This window comes from Puma concolor, chromosome E4, assembly GCF_028749965.1.
Source record: "Puma concolor isolate L17-30 chromosome E4, mPumCon1.1.hap2, whole genome shotgun sequence".
NCBI classification, from domain to species: Eukaryota; Metazoa; Chordata; class Mammalia; order Carnivora; family Felidae; genus Puma; species Puma concolor.
In genome coordinates this window covers 28,430,102-28,445,054 of record NC_141683.1, presented here as the reverse complement: position 1 = coordinate 28,445,054, position 14,953 = coordinate 28,430,102, and positions in this window count along the sequence as shown.

Genomic DNA, 14,953 nt, shown 5'->3' with positions numbered 1-14,953 from the left:
GGAACCCGGTAGCAAAAGTGTTGTTATAACTGTCAGTGGACCCTCAGCCTCTGTATCTGGGAGACGGTGGAAAGCAGGAAGTCCTGTGGCCTGTGGGCCTGCGTCCCCATGTTAAGGGCCACTTAGCTCTACCGGATGGGTGCCTTGTAGGAATGTGGACCCCGTGTTGTCAGATCTGGAGATTTTTCAGAAGAAGCTGGAAACCCCAATTTTTTCGTGTTAGACCTCTCAAGTTTATTTTTACATTTTTACAGTTTTCCAAAGTATACACAACAAGGGGCTCGAACTCCTGACCCTCAGATCACGAGTTGCACGCTCTGCTGACTAAGCCAGCCAGACACCCCTTGACCTCTCAATTTTCTTAATGCTGGGAATTTAAAATATATAAAAACACAATTTTGGAACACAACGGCAACTACTCTGTTCTGGGGAGGCTTTCCCAGGTGACCAGTGTTAGCTCAGGTTCCAGCACCCTTGATGAGGTTATGGCTTCCTTTCAAGAGCAATAGTCACCCAGATAGAGTCTGAGGACACACCCTCATCTCCACCAGTAGCGCAAAGCATCTTTGAGATGGATTAGTCTGCGGATGGCCAAAGGGATCTATTGTTCCATTTCTTACCTCCACTCTCAGAGGCTGACACCTTCCTGATATTGACTAGGCCATCCTATTTGGGGCTTAATGTCCTCCTAAAGAACCGCATCATTTAGGATAAGCCATCAAATAATTTACAGTGGGTGCTAGAATTCAAAAGGAAGCCCTGTCACTATGGATTAGGGTACCCAAAGGTTGAGGAGCCCAAAGAGATCGCTAAGGTTTAGGATTCGGGGTGTAACTCAAGCCAGGTCCTGGGGAGATGTGCCTGAACTAGCCGAGGAGGGCAAGGTGAGCCCTGGTCGCGGATAGCAAAGTGGGCTTGCCATGTGGCCAAGACTGGCCTCTTTCCCAGTGTTGGGTTATGGGGTCTTACCTTGAACCGGCTGAGTGGTGAAGGTAGATGATGAGTCATTATGGGGTTGGCAGATGAAACGCAGTTAGGAAAGAAAGAAACCCAGATCACTGGAGAGTGATCACAGGGGCTCTGGTGATGAGTACTGAGAATGACAGGCTTTCTCAGGCCAAGGGTTGGAGCGGGGTGGGGCTCGTGCCTGCCATGTGTCTCACTGAGCCTTGTTGACCTACCTTCCCCATGACCTCCTTCTCTGGAACATTCTTCGTCTCTTAAAGTGGATGCTCTCCTCCCTGTCTGGAGTGAGGGTTAAGGCAGGGGAAGCCCAGAAAGTCACTGTTTGATCAAAGTTGCCTTAATTTTCTGGGGGAAGTGAACTCTATAAGGAGACTGGCCTTGGCTATGAGAAAGCAAGCTGCTTCTCTGAGCCCAAATTCTGCTCTTGCCCTCTCCAACTCCTCGCTAGGGCTTTTTGGGATCAGTGAGATGCAGAGCATTAGGTCAGATTTCTGGTTCACCCAAGGAGGGCCCAATGCCTTCCTAAGACCTTCCCTCCAAATCTTCTTTCCATGTCCTGCTAACCTTACTCTGGCCCCTCACAAGCCAGACACCCTTTCACAAAAAGCTAAAGGAATTGGAATTTTGCTTGAGAGAAAGACGACAAGTGACATTCTTTTTTTTTTTTTTCCTTTAAAAATTGTTTTTTAAAGTATGTCTACACCCAACGTGGGGCTGAAACTCACAACCCGGTGATCAAGAGTCCCATCCTCTACTGACTGAGCCAGCCAGGCGCCCTGAGGGGTGACATTCTTAAGGAAAGGAAATACTGCTTTCAGAGGATGTTTTGGAGTGTTGAAAACAGTAAGGGGGCTTTTAAAAAAGGAGGTCTTACGGTGAGTGGTTACAAGTACGGCTTTTCCTTTTCGAAGTCAGCCTAACAGGGTCCAGAGCTCAGCCGTCTTACTGGCAGAACAACTTTGGGAAGTTACTTTAACTTCCAGACCTCAGTCTTCTCATCAGGTAAAAGAGGGGTAATAAAGAGCAGCGCTGTGAGAATTAAGAGAAGTACGTGAAACACTCAGAATACTGCCGGTAGTTGGTAAGCACTGGATACATGTTAGGCATCGCTAGAATTACCCAAAGAAAAAGGAGAAAAGATGCTACAGTTCCCATCAAGTGTGCCTTGGCTCCCGGGTGCCCGCAGACTCCCCACCCAGTCTGGAATCCCTCCCTCCTTTTCAGCCTGGCTAACCCCAGCCTCTTCGGCAAGATCCAGCTCAGCGGCCCTTTCAAAGAGCTCCCAGGGCAACTTGAGTTGGATTTGTCTGGACAGTGAGTTCCTGCTTAACCTCCAAATCCATTGCCCAGACTCTGTGGGTGTTTGTTGAATGAGTGAATAATCCCTTGCTTTTCAAAGCCACTTTATTTAGTTGGTAAAGCTCATAGGAAGGAATACGTTATCTGACTTAACCTTCAGAGGCAGGAGCAGGGGCGATCTCCGTTTTCCAGATTAAAAAATATAAATATAAATGAGACAGATCACCTGGAGTCTGCAGGGGTCCCACGGGATTGCCACAACCTAGACCCCGGTTGGGGCCCCTGCGATAGGAGTGCAGCTAAAGGTGGGGGTGTCGGGGTAGGGGTTAGGGGAGAGGGTTCCCACCCGCCTCCCCTCCGCCGGAAGGAGAAAGCTGCCCAGAAACTTCCCGGAGGTCACCACCGCGCTGCCTGCAGCGACCAGCCCTTCCCCTGATGGCGATTCCCGTCGGTCCCGGCCCTCTCAGCCCACAGCGTCCGTGGCACTTAAGCCCCCCACCGGCGACCCCAGCAGGTGCCGGCCCCGCCCTCCCCGGGATCGGGAACACCGAGCAAGGCGGGGTCCTCCCTTCTCCGGACCTGGGGCACGCTGCGGGGCTGCGGGTGCGGAGGGGGCACGAGCCCCGTCCCCCAGCCTCTCCCGGACTCCCCTCGGGTCAGCCCACGCTGTCTCCCTCGCTGACCTCTTTTCCTCCCTGTACGCCTGCCGCGTCCTCCTGAATTGCCTTTTAGGGGAATGGCGTTGGTCTCTTGGTAGCCGGATTCCTATTACCAAGCCCCACCGGCCAGGCGCGACAGCAGATGGTGAGACTGGGGAGCCTGGACACCCATCACTCCGGGAGGGTTGGGGAGGAGCCCGCGAGCCCGCGATGAGACCCCTGCCTCCCCACCCCACCCCCAGCTCCAGGACTCAGCAGCAACCCTTCTTCTGCCAGGATTCTCATTCATCCAAACCTTTATTAAGCTCCCACTGAGTGCTAAGCACCTGAGATGAGGGGGGCTGCAAGTCTCACATTCTCCATGAAGTCTTTGAGGCTCTCCCTGGGAAGAAGTCAACTGTTTACCAGGTTACTGCGGTTCAGTGGAAAGGCTTGAGGTCACCCAAAGGTGGGCTTCGGGGGCCTCCGCCCAGCGGAGAGATCTTAAATGCTATTGGCCACTCTGAGCAGATAATGGACATTCAAGAGCCCATCAGCTTACCTCTCCCTTCGCCAGAGGAGCCGGGGGTGCCTAACACTCACCCTTAGCCAAGGTCCCTCTTCCCTACCCCCTCATCCTCCATAAAGGACCACTGGCTGTGACTCACTCCCAAGGGCCAGCTCCTTTGAAACTGTGAAGTTGCTCCCCACTGACACATCCCCCAGGGCGCAATCAGCCCTACCACAGAGTCTGAGCTCCTCCCCTTCCCTGGGGAGACTCAGACAGGCCCGGGCAGGTAGGGCATTTCCATTGTGTTGCCAGCCCAGCCCCAGGTGGGTGGGGAGGGGCAGATTTTCCCACCGGGACACCTCAGGGCATGATTCTTCCCCTTCTGGTTGGGCTACTTTAGAAGTCCTGGACATCCAGGGAGCAATTTTAGATGTTATCACCATGGGGGCTACCGGACGAGACTGACGCCCAGGTTCCCTGCCCCTCCCAGAGGCATCATCACCTCCCCACTGGTCCACTTGGGCACTGGTGGTATCTACCTGGTCCCGGAAGGAGAAAGGCGTGGGGCAGGTCTGTGAACTCAGACACTTGACCTCTGCGATCCCAAGTGTTCTTATCTGTAGACGAAGGTATTGCCCTCACAGGGTTGCAAGTGGGAGTTGTGTGTGAGGGCTCAGAATTTTCAGGCAAGGAGTACATCGTGTTGGGTCACGGCAATACCTTTTGCAGTCCTCCAGGGGCTTCCCTGCAGCTCTTGGGGTCACACGCTGCCTACAACTGCCTCACTGATCTCGTCTCCCTCCACCCCAGTCACTCAGCCAACGCGGTTCCTGCGGTTCTTTCCATGGTCCATGCGGGGGCTTCCCCGTGGACTGTTTCCTGGCCTGGACCTCCTCCATCTGGTGAACTCTGCTTGTCCTCAGCTTTGGTGAGGTGTCCTCAGGGGAGCCTCCCTTGCCCACCCACAAAAGGCCAGGCCTCCTGCCATGTGCTCTCTTCGCACACCTCTAGCTGGAGCTGTGTAACGGTTGCCCCCTCCGAGAGTATGTGGTGCCTCATAGCCCTGCTCGCCGTTTGTTGACCACCGTGTCCCAAGGCTTCATGGTACACGGTAGGCATTTTATTTTCCGTTGAAAGTTTCTAAAGAGTTTTCTTTTTAATGTTTTATTTATTTTTGAGAGACAGAGCATGAGTGGGGGAGGGGCAGAGAGAGAGGGAGACACAGAATCCGAAACAGGCTCCAGGCTCTGAGCTGTCCGCACAGAGCCCGACGCGGGGCTCGAACCCACGAGCTGTGAGATCGTGACCCGAGCCGAAGGCGGACGCTTAACTGACTGAGCCACCCAGGCGCCCCCAAAAGAAAAATTCTAGAATCTGAGGCAGCTTTGTGTCCAGTGTCAGCTCTCCCTTAGCCTGAAGTCTGCAGCAGTCGCATGATCCCCACAGCCGCCCCACCTCCCCAGACAGCCGCCCCGCACCTGCTCTGTCTACCAGCAGGATGGGAGGGCTTGTCGGACTTTCCCTCCTCACTCCTCCTCATCAAAAACGTGAAATTCCGGTCACTTCCGTCTTCCCTCTTCGCTCCCTTTCCTGACCCCAGCAGAACTTGCCCTGTTCGCTCTGTCACCTCAGTTCCAGGTTTGGGCCTGTTCCGTGGAGTATTAGGTTCACCCGTCAGCAGGCCTCCTGACTGCCCCCCTCCCTCTTTTCCAACGGAGGAGCGGGGCCTCTCCCAGCAAACGGGCTTGGGCCCCAGCTGTGCCCTGTCCTAGTGGTTAGACCTGGGACAAATCCATTTTGGTAACTAGTGTCCTCATCTGCAAAACAGGGATGCTACTTCACAAAATGGTTGGAATTATGAGGTGCGTAAATTACGATCTATGTGTCTGACACTGTGCTGGCCAAGCACTTCACCTGCCTTCTTCCGTACAGCTCAGTGTGATAGAATCCATTGACCTTATGTTGGGTTTGAGGTCACTGAAGCCTAGAGAAGTTAAGTGCATGGCTTGTTCACTAAGTTCGTGAGATCCCTCCAGAACCCAGAGCTCTCCTGACTGTGTGCTCTGTTAAGGTCAGGGGGCAGAGCAGGTGCTCAGTAGGTTTTAGAGTTTTGTTTTGTTTTGAAGTAGGCTCTGTGCCAGCATGGAGCCCAGTGCGGGGCTTGAACTCATGAACGCTGAGACCAAGTCCTGAGCTGCAATCAAGAGTCAGGTGCTGAACCGACGGAGCCACCCAGATGCCCCAGTTTAGGTCATTTCAATTCAAGTTCCACAGGTTATTGAAGGCACCTGGGGTGGTTTATCTGCTAAGGCTGAGCTTCTGCAAATCTGTGCTAATGTTTGAGGCAGGGACATAGAAAAAAGGTATTCTTTTTCTCCCTCCCTTGAGGAAAGAACCCCCACCTCTTGGCCGGTGTCACTATGTTGGTAGTAAGAGGGAGGATGGGGATAAGAAGCAGTTACTAAGTGTTCAAAGGGGGTGACAGGAACTTAAAAGTCAAATTCCTTAACCTCAGGAAGTTCGCAACATGTTTTCCATTTGTTTAAAGCTATATTCCGTTTAGGCCCGTGCAGGTCACATTGAGGAACGATTTTTCTTAAAAGTGCCCACCGATGGCTCTATTGTACTATTTCTGCAAAAGTCCAGGACCCCTTGAGCAGTGGCTCTCAACTCTGGCTGCACATTTGGGTCACCTAGGGAGATTTCCAGAAAAATACCAGAGCTTGGACCCGAGACCAATTAGTCAGAAGTGCCAGGGTAGAGCCCTGGCATCAGTGTTTGTTAAAGTTCCCCCAAGGTGATTCTACTGTGCCCCCTGTCCTGGGAACAGTTCCTCCGACAGCCTGGCCTTGAAGCAGCAACACCTGGGAACTTCTTAGAATTGCAAATTCTTGGGCCCCACCCTGGACCTACTGAATCAGAAACTTGAGAGTGGTGGCCAGTGACCAGCAAATCCTGTTGACAAGCCTTCCAGGGAACACTGATCCAGGCTAAAGGACTCTGATGAAGGCACAAAGGTTTTGTTTTGTTTTGTTTTGTTTAAAAAAAAATTTTTAATGATTATTTTGAGAGGGAGAGAGTGAGAGAGAGAGAAAGAGAGAGAGAGAGAGGCGTGAGCAGGGGAGGGGCAAGGATGAAGAGGGAATCCCCGAGCAGGCTCCTCAGGGCTCAAACCCGCAAACTGCAAGATCCTGACCTGGGCCGAAATCGAGTCAGTCGGGATGCTTAACCGACGGAGCCCCTCGGGCTCCCCTGGAAGGCACAGCATTTTCAAGCTGACAACAATCAGAAAGTCCATCTTATCTGAGCTTGCCCTTGGTATCCGGGGAAAGGGAAGCAGAGCCACACAGCTTCCCTAACCTCAGCCCTCAAGTTCCGGGCAGAGTCCGGTCTAGAAGCTGGGCTTTGTCTTTTCGTCTCTAGTCTGTCCTCTCTTGGGCCGCCTTGGAGTAGAAGGTCTGCAAAGACCAAAGACAGCCGCAACCCTCCCATCCCTGTACATGTAGGTCAGTCTTCCCACCAAAAGGGAGACTCCATTTCCCTTTGGTATTCGTTTGCCGGGCTGTTGTAACAAAATACCACAAACTGGTGCTTAAGACAACAGAAATTTATGGTCTCTGGAGGCAATCAGGTTCTGGAGGTGACAAGTCTGAGACGAAGGCGTTGTAAGGGCCATATTTCCTGAGACCACTGGGGCAGTCTCTGTTCCAGGCCTCTCTCCTAGTCTGATAGTTGTGACAGCATTAATGCCACAGTCTCCACGCGGCATTCTCCGTGTATATGCCTAAATCTCTCCCCCCCCCCCCCGCCCCGGTTTTTTTAAATGTTTATTTTTGAGAGAGAGTGTGAGCAGAGGAGGTGCAGAGAGAGAGGGAGACACAGAATCGGAAGCAGGCGCCAGGCTCCGAGCTGTCAGCACAGAGTCCGATGCGGGGCTCGAACTCACGAACCGTAAGATCATGACCTGAGCCAAAGTCAGATGCTCAACCGGCTGAGCCACCCCGGCGCCCCTAAATCTCTCCTTCCTTTATTTATTTATTTATTTATTTATTTATTTATTTATTTAATGTTTTTATTTATTTTTGAGACAGAGAGAGACAGGGCATGAGCAGGGAAGGGGCAGAGAGAGAGGGAGACACAGAATCGGAAGCAGGCTCCAGGCTCTGAGACATCAGCACAGAGCCCGATGCCCGGCTCGAACTCACAGACTGTGAGATTATGACCTGAGCCGAAGTCGGACGCTCAACCGACTGAGCCACCCCAGCGCCCCTAAATCTCTCCCTTTTTAAGGACGCCAATCATATCGGATTAGGAGTCCACCCTACTTCAAGTAGGACCTTCCAGTTGAGGGCACGTTCTTAGCAAACGAAGATTAGAACTTCACCATATGATTCTGAGTGGGTCGGGCCACATTTCAACCCAGAACACCTCCCACTGAACCTGGACCTGAGGGAGTCCTCGGAGCTTCTATCTTCACACTCTGAAGCATCGAGTTCTCATGGTCTGGAAGCTGGCTACTATGTAGAGAAATCTGACTTCACTGCTGGATGAGACTTAGAAGAGAGAAAGGGAGGCCCAGGCCAACCCTGCCATCCCAGTCACCTCGGCTAAGGCATCGGCTGTGTGAGTGAGGCCGTTTGGGGATCTTGGGTAGCCTGAGCGAAACTCCCATAGCAAGGGTGAGCCACCAGCACCAAGCTCTGTCCAAATTACAGAATAGTCAACAAATAAATGGTGGTTGTTTTAAGCCACTAAATTTTGGGGTGGCTTATTTAAAAAAATTTTTTTTAATGTTTATTTTTGAGAGAGACAGAGTGTGAGCAGGGGAGGGGCAGAGAGAGAGGGGGACACAGAATCCGAAACAGGTTCCAGGCTCCGCACTGTCAGCACAGAGCCCGACGCGGGGCTGGAACCCACGGACCGCGAGATCATGACCTGAGCCGAAGTAGGATGCCTAACCGAATGAGCCACCCAGGCGCCCCTGGGGTGGCTTATTTAAAATTTTTTTAATGTTTATTTATTTTTGAGAGAGACAGAGACAGGATGAGAGTGGGTCAGGGAGGGAGACACAGAATCCGAAGCAGGCTCCAGGCTCCGAGCTGTCAGCACAGAGCCCGACACGGGGCTCGAACCCACGAGCTGTGAGATCTTGACCTGAGCCGAAGTCGGACGCTCAACTGACTGACCCACCCAGGCGCCCCTGGAGTGGCTTATTTTAGATAGAAAGAGATAACTGCCATGAGGCTCCAATACCACACGGCCTTCATAATTAATACTCAATTCTTCCTGTTGGAAGGCCTTCTGCCAGAGCCAGTGCCTGCGTATCACTCAGATAAAATATTTGGGTCTCACTGCTGGCTGAGTGGCTGGGAATTAGGACAAAGTTCTGCTTGTATATAATGAATGGCACCCTCTGACCTACCTAGAAGCTTCTGAGAGCACGAGTGAGACGCTGAGGCCCTGGCTGCGAGCAGGCGGGAGCAGGGGAGGGGGCGGAGAGGTACTGAGGGGTGCTTTGTGTGGGTGGGCCTACAGCCAGAGCTTGGACGCACAGAGCCAATTGTGTGGCCTCCAAAACACTGGGACTTGGGGAGAGGAAAAACGCAAGTAGTGAGAGGCCTTGGCTGAAGGGAAAATTGGAATAATTAACCACTGAGAACAAGTATCTTCAAAAGAGCTTCATTTGGGGGGAAGGAAGGGCATCAGGGAAGACAAAGAAGTGATTACTTAGAATAGGAACAGAGGAGTATTATATGGAGAACAGTGATGGAAGGCAAGGTGCTCAGACCAATACAGAAAGTTCCCGACTTCCCCCTACGGTGGGTTGTGCTCGCCACCACACTGACAGTAGTGAACAGCAAAGCACACTTGCCGTGTCCCAGGCACCATTGTAAGCAGCGTGTATTCAATCCTCACGGCAACCCTAGGAGGCAGGTTCTGTCGTCTTAGTCTCATTCCCTGGATGAGGAAACCGAGGCCCGGGAGCATGAGGAAGGCCACACAGTGATGAAGTAGCAAAGCTGGGATTCAAATCTAGGCCTTCTGGCTTGAGGATCTGTGTTCTTCACCATGAGTGGAGCTGCTCTGTGCTTTTTAAAGGCAGCTGAGTGGATTTGCACACTGCTTCTCATGCCTCTGCAGAGTCTTAAATATAGCAATTAGAGATCACTTGGGCTTTGGGCTTGTGAGACCCGCTCCAAGCGGCCCGTCCCCATTGGGGATGGGGGGGACTATTCCCCGGTAAGCTGCTCGCTAGGATAAGGTGACCAAATGGGCCCAGTGCTTCTCCCCTAGTTGCTGCTGCATGAAATCCTGTGTGGGCCTTGCCTGCTGACTTTCTGATGCGATAGTCTAAAAGCAGCCCCTCCCAGGGCAGGCAAGCCACAACCTTCCGAGGAGCCTGCCCGGGGCAGGGAGCCTGCTCAGACTTGATGGGAAGAAGCAGACTCTAGATCAGCAAGAAAGACTGTGCATGGGGGGTGCCTACACCTTGGACAACCCCATCCCTGGATTTCTTCCTCGCCGCCTAAGTTCTGTGTCCTTGTGCATAGAGACACGGAAGTATCCTTAACTGGACATCTGGTCCGCGTCCCTCCACTTACAGACAAGGAGTGTCCAGAGGGAAGAATTACTTGACAAGGTCTCCACCCCTTCTCCGAGAGGTGGGCGATCTCTCTTCCCAGCCTGCTCCACTTTCTTCTCGAGGGCTGCGGTGAGGAGGGGAGAGGAAGCACGTACTCTCTGCAGGCTCCCCCTTCCTTCCTGTCAATGAGGGAATCCGATGCTGCTACCTCAGCTGAGTCCTGCCAGGTCTTTCTGAGCAGGTGTTTGAGTCCGTGGCGGAGCAAGCATCCAGAGCGCCCAGGCTGCTCCTCGGGGCGGGGTCAGAATGCCCCAGGAGGTGGCAAAAGCAGTCTCTATTGAGGCGTGGGCCCAGAGCTCCGTCGCCAGTTTTGTTTCCAACTTTGTTCCTTCTCTCCAGTAAGAACGAGCCAGCCTTATTGTGAGGTGGGAAATAAGCAGTCAGGCGTATGGTCAATTAGCAGCATTTATAACCATCCCTTGAACCTTAACTCCCGGACTTTAAAAAAAAAAAAAAAACCCAAATTATTATTTTTGAAAGTGAGAGCAGGGGAGGGGCAGAGAGAGAAAGGAGAGAGAGAATCCCAAGCAGGCTCCGCGCTGCCAGTGCAGAACCGGACATGGGGCTCAATCTCACGAACTGTGAGATCATGACCTAGTTGCAATCGAGAGTCGGACGCTTAAGCAGCTGAGCCATCCAGGCGCTCTGTGAACCCTAATTCCCAGACTTCCGAGGTCTTAGGCGATCATCGTCTTTCTCTGCCCCCCCTCTGGCTCCCATTTTCCTGACACGGGAGTCCTTCAACCTAACTCAGTACCCAAATACACATCAGGGGCTAGCGCTATGTGAAGTGTGACTAAAGCGCAGACCTTGCCCTCAAAGGCTCAGGCACAAGAGTCCTTTCTTGTCACTCTTTACAGGGACCTCTTGTTGGGGTCAGGAGGTAGCTGTTCTGTGAAGATGGGGCCTGCCTGCTCCCGTTGAATTTTCACCTGTCTCCCGCCACTCTGCCCTGAACTGTCAGCCCTGGCATTAGAAAAAGAAAGCCAACTGTAGGAGTTCCGATATCATGCTGTGCCCTCTGCCTCGTTCCTTCCTGGTTGGCCTGGCCACCCCACTGAGACTCTCTACCTAGTTTCCAGGCTCTATGCCCATTTCTACTCATCTTTGCCACATTATGCTGTGATCTGTGCACATATCTTCTTCCTGTTTCTTTCCTTCTAAGCTTAGACTCAGGTGGCAGTAGGTTCCGGGCCCTGTGTGCCAGGACCCCTTGGTAGTGGCCGTGTTGAGGGGTCTAGGGCCCTGAGGGTTCAGAGGGGGTGGGGCAATGTCTGCGGCTGGACCAACTGGCCATTTGCAGATTCCCAGGGCCCTCAAGGACGCCTGGTGGATTTAGATGCCTCTTCCCGCTCCCCCAGAAGATCGAAAGCCTTGAATAGTGTCTACCTCCTTTCCTGCCGTTCATGTGAATGAATCAAAGGTGAATTCTTGTACTTTAAGTAAAAAAAGAGAAGCCAGGCATTCTGACCTCCCACCTACAGGTGTAGCCGCACAAGTGGCCATCTGCCCGGTTGCTGCTGACACTATGGCTGAGGACTAAAACACATCCTGCACCCTTGCCTTCTGCGACTGTCCTCTCCCCTCGGCTGGGGAGTCTCTGCCCCCGTGGGCTGCAGCATTGAGGTGTCTTTCTGTACTCTCTGTCCTTCTGTACTCTCCACTGGTGACCTCACGCCCTGACCCTCAAATCCTGACTTCCTGGGTTTCAGAGCATCTGGCCAGCCCCCAGGCAACTTAAGCTCAACATCTGTTAGAGGCTGAATTGTGCCCCCACAAAATTCATGTGCTGAAATACCTCCCAGTGGTACTGTATTTGGAGATAGGATTTTTAAAAAAAATGTTTATTTTTGAGAGAGACAGAGTGCAAGTTGTGGAGGGACAGAGAGAAAGGGAGACACGGAATCCGAAGCTGGTTCCAGGGCTCCAAGCTGTCAGCACAAAGCCCGATGTGGGGTTCAAATCGCAAGATCCACAACCTGAGCCGAAGTCGGACACTTAACCAACTGAGCCACCCAGGTACCCCTGGAGATAGGACCTTTAGAGAGGTAATTAAGATAAAGGCGTAGGGGTGAGTCCTATATGACTGGTGTCCTTGTAAGAGAAAATTAGGACACAGACAGGCACAGAGGGAAGACCATGTGAAAACGCAGGGAGAGGACGGCCATCTATAAAGCAAGGAGAGGAGCTTCAGAAGAAACCAATCCTGCTGAGAACTTTGATCTCGGACTTCCAGCCTCCAGAATCCCGAGAAAATGCATTTCTTTTGTGGAAGCCCCGCCCCCAGTCTGTGGTACTTTGTATATGGCGGCCTTAGAAGACTAATTCAGTGTCGAAAGCGGAGTTCATCTCCAAATCTAAATGGAATAACACGGAAGGACAGCATCTCATGCGGTCCAAGGCAGAAATCCAGTCATCCACAACTCTCTCCACGTGCCTCATCAACTGATCACTAAGTACTGGGATTCTGACCCCTTCTCTTCCCCGTCTCACTGCTCTGGTTGAGGCATTATCCATCACCTGGATTACTACAAACGCTTCTCTCCCTCCACCGCGCTGTGCGTGGTAACCCGCCCCTCTCAGCACTAGTGACACTTTCGGGCGGGACAATTCTTTGTTGAGGGGAGGTCTGTCCTATGCTTTGTAGGATGTTGAGCAGCAGCCCTGCTGTCTACCCACGGCACGCCACAACCCCCCACCCCCAAACCCCCAGCTGGGACAGCCATAAAGGTCTTGCAACATCACCCCAGGTTGAGAACCACTGCTTTCAGGACAGCTTATCCCTGGGTGCTGGCCCTTGACAGCCACCGAAGATTTTATACAGGAGAAAATTCAAACTCCTTTGCTGCCCAGTGGGTTCCCTATAGCATCTAGAGTAATCCATGCTGTGTAGTGGGCGCTCAATACATATTCAAGAAAGAAAGGTAAAATCAAGGTCATTTACCGCCATCTTTTTTTCTAGCTTCCCCTTCTTCCGTCTCAAGTTTCAGCTACAAACTACTCAGTCCCTTGAATCTAATGTACCTGTGTTAACCCATAGCTTTTCCTCTCCCTGTCTCTGCCTTGAGCATCCCGCCCTCTCTCTATACCCCAACCCACCTTCAGTATCTGGCTCAAGTGCCAGTCCTTCCGGAAGCCTCCCCCTGGTGGAGCTGGGGCTTCCTGGCTCCTCTGGGCACGCCGTGCACATTTCTCACCCCAATTGGACGGCTTTGGGCAAGAGGGAAGACTTCGAGAGGCAGCGGATGGGTAAGCGGGAGGGCTAGTGCATTAACACCGAATGCCTACAAGAGGACTCGTGGCACGAACTCCAAAAGGCCAAGGAACTAGAAGCCCTGGGAAGGTCCGCAGGTGAGGATGCAGGAAAGAGGCAAGAGGAACGAGCCTGCTCAAAAATTCCCAGGATCCTGCCTTCCACCTTAAAACTGGCAGACACATCAAAAAGGAAACAAAGTTACACCCCAGAGCAGTTGAATCTAAAAGGCTCTGGTGCCCCGTGGTTCAGGCACAGTTCAGGGAATATGCAGGAACAGCATGGAAACCAGGCATTAGTGAGCAACAGCACCAGAGAGAGAGAGAGAAACCGCCAAGGCCTCCCTCCTGTCCCCTCTATACTTTGTTGAGGGCAGGTATTTTTTGTTAAACTTCTGATATGAGCTAGCTGCTTTGGAGGTGCTCTAAACTTCCCTGTCACTTAGGCTAATTCCTTTTAGCGTGGTTCTGGATCACCAGCAGGATAACCACCCTGCTCTCCAAGGACTCCACTTTCCACAGGGCTCCCGGGTTCTGGGTCAGTCACAAATGGAAGGTGGTGGTACCTGCCGGTGTAGACCCTGTGATGGCCAGGACTGGAGTCCATCTGCCGTGAGCTCCAGTAAAAATGCCTTCGAGAAAATCCCAGCTGAGTAAGGGGAATGCTTACTTTAGGCTCATGCTTTAAGTAGAGTACTTGTGAAGACTCTAAGTGCCTAGGGCACTTGGCTGGCTCAGTAGGTTGAGCATCTAACTCTTGATTTGGGCTCGGGTCCTGGTCAGTCTGTTTGTGGGTTTGAGCCCCATGTTGGGCTCCATGCTGACAGCACGGAGTCTGCTCGGGATTCTCTTTCTCTCTCTCTCTCTCTCTACCCTGCTCGCACGCCCTCTCAGGCTCTCAAAATAAATAAACATTAAAAAAAAAAAAAAAGACTCTTAAGTTCCTTTAAATTTCAGACCACAACTCCCCAGGCAAGAATTTCTCTACTTCTCCATCCTTAACCCACCAAGGACTCCCTAATTTGAAAGGAACCCAGGCAAGGCTCTCTCTGGGGACCCAGGGAAATGACTGTTTGGGGGTCGGTGGTGGGTGTTGGGGGAGGGGCATTGAATCCAGACACAGACTGAACAAAGATTCTTCCTGCATATTTTGAAAATCTACACAGAAAAGGGATATAGGAAGTGGGAAAAGAGAATGTGACTTACACTTATTCCAGTTTGGGGCCATGAGAGAAGGTAATGGCAGCTGCGGGTTTATCCAAATAAATTATCTAGTTTGTTCCGCCCACTTGTAACTGACTCACTTTATCTGGTCTCTCATCACAGGAGAGCCTCAGGGTTAGGTGTCCAACCCTCATTGGCCATTCTCCTTCCCAACGCCTGGGGCACTTGTAGGGGAGGAGAGGTCTCTCAACATGGTGGTTTGAACCAACAGAGGAAGAAGTGCTAGTATGTGTGAATTCATGTGTCCAGTGAGGGAAAAAGCAGGGAAAGAGTTAAAAATATCTGCTCTTGGTTTCTGGATGAAGATACCGGCAGAGCAGGCTGGATGTACTTGCTGAACACAGACAGATCCAGGTCCTTGAATGGGCACTGGCCAGGTTTTTCTAACCTCCTTCCCTTCCTTCTATACCTCAACTTCAC